Here is a 5372-nt window from a genome sequence, read left to right on the forward strand (position 1 = left end):
TTCATATATGCCATTATCTCCGAACTATGATAAACCAATTAAGCATTCATAAAGCGATTGGTATTTTATCACTCAGGAGCAATAACATGTCAAAGGGATATACGTGTAGCATCATGACACGATGAATATCTCCTTTGGTATTGTAGTTAAGGGATTTTTGACGGAGCTGGTAGAATAGCTACATGGTACTGCGTGCTCTAGTCGTGGATTATGTTTTCGAATATTAAAGCAGTCGATGTATCTTTTATATACCTAACTCATAAACAAGTCTACAAATAATTCTTACTTCATCCTTCTCTTGTGAAGATTACGATTGGTCCAAATCAATCATAAGTCCGCCAATCAATCGTAAGTTTTCATTCTCCTATTTCGTATATACATAGTTGCGATTGATATTAACTCTTTATAAGACGGGGCCCTGCTCTGTAAAGCAGGGATCCCACTTAGCCGAGTTGGAACCTCGAGTTGTGGCGAGCTGGCGCGATCTTATGGCAAGCCGTTTTATTATCAATTGATATCAATAAATCAATTCTTGTTATCAAGAAAGAATTTTATGTTGTTAAGCAATGGTAAATCTTGATATCAAGAATTCGATTTCGTGATATCAGGAATTCGATTTCGTGATATCAAGAATTGAATTCTTGATATCAAGAAACATGTTTTAATGATAAAACGGCTTGCCATACGATCGCGCCAGCTCGCCACAACTCGAGGCTCCAACTCGGCTAAGTGGGAGCCCTGCATTAAGGTGTTGTGGTCAATTTGACCACTCTCCGTACTATGAACCACAAAGTACAAGGTTCGAATCCTTGCCGCGCACAGCGCTCACGTGCGTTGGCAAGACCCAGGTGTAGTAACTGGGTACCTGGTAGGATTTATTCCTTGAATTCATTGAGTGGTACGTGATATGCGTTATACAACAATGGTATTACTATTATTACCATCATTGATTATTATTGCTCTTTACTCAGTCACATTACGGGCCACTTGCTACTCTCAACCCAGGATAAGTAAGTCGAACCCAATTATAGATGAATTGCCTTTAAAGCTTGATAGCCTCATCATCAAGAACGATATGATATATTGTATTCATACGTAGTATAGGCCCATTAAACCTAAAATATGCATATGATAGCAGGCTAGATAATAAGTTCATCTTCTATTATTATCGTCGTCATCATCATCATCATCATCATCATCATCATCAGTATAAAACTTAAACGTCCGAAATATACAATATTAAAGTGACTCGGTAACATTAACTCAGACTCTGGAAATGCTGCAATCAAAATTATAAACCTTAAAGCTTATCTGCCATAGTTTACAGGAGGGATTAGAGCGCTCTGCAAGGTCACTGGACAGGTGGTTATCTCATCAACTCAGCTCTCAGTTAACATAAGAAAAAGAGGATCATGGGGGACCAATGGTCACCGATTAGGCATTGGTTGTTATATAGAGGGCGCAAGTAGCTACAAGTAGTGCAGTGGGCCTTTAAGGTCAATCAGGAATTCCATGACTTTTACAAGCCGATCGCCTGTGTGATTATCAAGGTATTTATAATTGCAAATCGAAATGTCATTTTTCGTTTTCCTAACGGTTTTTATAACACTACAGTCTAATGGGGAATCGAGTATTAAAACCGGTCACTCAAAGATTTTTTACTTTTTAAGGCACGTTGAAGCGCAATTTTTGTACGGCTTCGATATTACAACATATCACAGACACGGATAACACATAGGGCCATGCAGCTCAGATTTAACATTGTTAACAATGCCTTTAAGCTTTTTAGCTATAAATGGCATTTCAAGTAGGCTGAATTATTTTGATGAGGCCTTATAATCATGATAATACCTTCCTCATTATAGAATATAGTTGCATGGAGAAATATAGGGTGGGAGGACATGTGGTTTAACTCTGGTAAAAAAATATTCTACGGATTAGTTCACCAGGTGTTTTTGAAGAAGAAAAAATCATTACTCCTTGCCCAAGCCAGCTGAAGTTAGCGTTTCATTGGCGGAAATAGGCGTTGAGAATCGCGCCATTACCTTGATTATGGTAGCCTCGAGGATGACAAATCATCAATCAAAGAGCAACACCTGAATCCGCAAAGAAAAGAAGGTTTCTTCAGTCTCCATGCGCAGATGAAAGCAAATTGGCCAAATTTCGTAATGTAATTCAAATGTAATGCACAAATCTTTGTTAAGTGCCTCGTTACTAGTTATATAATTCATCCGTTACAAATAATTGTATTTAAATAGCCATAATGCAAATTGCATATATATTACGTGTTGTCAGGTCGGACAAGCCATAATGTGTGTCCTACCCAGCAACAATTACTGTATGCAATTCGCATTCTGACTATGGAAATACAATCATTCGTAACAGTGAATGATATCATTTGTAACGAAACACTTAACAAAGATTTATGCAATTTATTTGATTAGGTTGCGAAAATGGTTCATTCCGAGGCCTGTAGATAATTATACTAAAATGATGAGTCATTAGATGTTTGTATTTTGGCATTAAACTAACCACCAAAATGCGAGAGGTATGCTAGCATTAATATTTATACACCCAAACACACAAACAAATACACCAGTAGACGATAATTGTATTTCTAGAAAGAGGTATATATTTCGATAAGATTATAATTATGGGTGGGCACAAACAGTAAATTTATGTAAAGGTACACTGTCCTACTTGCAGCTACTTGCTCCCTCTATACAGAAAACTTCCCCAATCGGTGCCTGTTGGTCCCCCATGATCCTCTTTTTCTTATGTTAAATGAGAGCTGAGTTAATGAGATAGCCACCTGTCACAGTGACCTCGATGGCTCGCTATGTGGTCTAATCCCTTCTGGCTGAAGTAGTAAAGCCTCCCTTTAAGAACGTTTAGGTTTTAATGGCAAGGATTGGATCAGAAATTCAAAAGGGATTTCCTACAGAAACGTTTTCCCATTCCATTATTACTTTTCTCTATCACTTTCTACACTGCCCTCTCAGTTCTCACTCTCTCTCTCTCTCTCTCTCTCTCTCTTTAATCTAATTTAACCCACCAACATTCTCTCTCCTTTATCCTCTCTTCAGCTCTAGCTCCCTCCCTTTCCCTTCTCTCTCTCTCTCTCTCTCTCTCTCTCTCTCTCTCTCCATTTCTCTCTCTCTTCCTCTCCTCCTGCTTTATTTTCACAAAATTACTAAACTGTATGTGGGACTAACATTTCCGATATTTTAATGCACTTTTATCCCTAAGTCTCACTTCTTCATCTTCCAATAATTATTACATGAATATTTTGCTGTCGACGCCTTAGGTGCACGTGCAACAAAGGAAAAATTAGCTAATTATCTTTGAAGCAGTATTCACGGGGTGTACTTACACGCAGACATCAGTGAGTTTAGGCGAAACCAGGACGATCGGCGACCCTGATATAGATGCATTCACAAATTACCGCTGTATATGGCGTACTGATTAGATTGATCTCCAGTGCGAGATGTCTGCCTAGTGTGAAAGTGGTCATGTGGGCACTCAATAATGAATACGAGTTATTCCATCGAACCTGATATACATGTAGATGCATTCACACTGTAATGATTTCCCTTCAATGCCCTGGCGATTGCAAGTGGACAGTGAACTTATGTAGACCAATTCTGCCTAGTGTGAAAGAGGTTTTCATGAATAACAAGAGTTATTATCTCCATCAATTAAAGGCGTTTCCTTTCTTTTGACCTATTATTTCACGTATGATTTACTCAGATGATTTTAGATATGAAAGTGGCAGTAGCCCTATATTTATGATATTTGTGCATATGATTTCAAGCACAAGGCCATCTGAATTCGAGCTTTGAGTTCGAATATGTGAGTGTGATTATTAATGGTAATACATGCACGTAGGCTTGCGAAACCAGACAACAAGGTATTAGTAATAGTGGGTGAAGTAAGAGGTGTGGTAGGATGGGCCATTTCTGACGCGATGATGATCATGATATCTGTGACAATATTCATCATTACCTGGATCTGAGTTATAAATTGCGATATCTATCTGTCTATCAATTTACCACTCTCTCATTTATATCTATCTATCTATCTATCTATCTAACTGTCTATCTATACATCACTCTCTTTGAAGGAGATACGATTTATTTGGGGGAGATATGATTTAATTTGTACTTTGTTATGTACAACACTAACAGGGCCCAGGTTTATAATTTTTTTAAAAATTATAATAGAGATGAGTTAAGATAAACTGAAATATTGATAATTTGATATGGCAGGATATTTCTTATAAACGTTAAGCATTTGTCGAACAGGATTTTATCACAAAAATGGCAATGCCAAAAGAAGACAAACGTCAACAAATTACATAATTGATTATGAGGTTAAACAACGAGTTCGTAAACATATTATGCAAGTAAGGCAGAACGTGAGAGAGAAGTTGGAAGAGATATATTGGTGGATATTTAGATAAAGTGAGAAAGAGAGAGAGGGAGACAGAAAAAGACAAACATACAGACAGATGGACAGACAAATAAAGAAAGAAAAAGAGAGGGGGACTGTATTGAGAGATTGTAAGAAATTTAGATAAAGAGATAGAGAGAGTGTGTGTGTGTGTGTGTTTTTTTTGTGTGTAAGGAATTTGAGAAATTGAGGAAAGGAAAGGAAAAAGGTAAAAGACGAGAGAGAGAGAGAGAGAGTGAGAGAGAGAGAAAGATAGAGAGACACACACAGATACACATAGACACAGAGACAGAAAGACAGACAGAAGGAGTGAAAAGTTCATCGCACTTTGTAATAGTCGATTATGCGTGTGCAATAAAGAATACTTAGTACCTGGTCAAATGGCCGCTCTTAAGCAATATTAGGATCTGCGTCATTATTTCATACACCTAATGATGATAGAGAGGACGATACTCTTCTCAAGGAAGAAAATTCGTTGATTTAGATAAGGGGAGGAATATATCATGCGTCATCTAATGAGATATAAACCATTCTCACACGGATATTAAAATACTAATTGTATCGATGAATACACCCGTAATATACCCACTCCTAATGTAATCCCCCTTGTCCGCCGGAGGGCCAGGAATGAATGTCCTCCTATTTTTGATTACGGTTGCCATGGTTCCTTGTTATTTCTTTTAATTATCGACTGCACGTATATCCAGCTTACTGAGCTTATTAGTTAGGGGCGGTGTATAGTATTATTGCACACATCATGAAAATAATTTTCGCCATTTATCCTGATTATACAGCGTTCACACATCCATGATATTTTTAAGCGCTTTACAGATTATAATCATCGGATTATGCACATAAAGTATGCACATTCTCGATTCCTTAGAGAATATTTTATTCATCAGGCGCCAATAATACAGACA

Source organism: Strongylocentrotus purpuratus, unplaced genomic scaffold, assembly GCF_000002235.5.
Source record: "Strongylocentrotus purpuratus isolate Spur 01 unplaced genomic scaffold, Spur_5.0 spur5_scaffold_11, whole genome shotgun sequence".
NCBI lineage: Eukaryota > Metazoa > Echinodermata > Echinoidea > Camarodonta > Strongylocentrotidae > Strongylocentrotus > Strongylocentrotus purpuratus.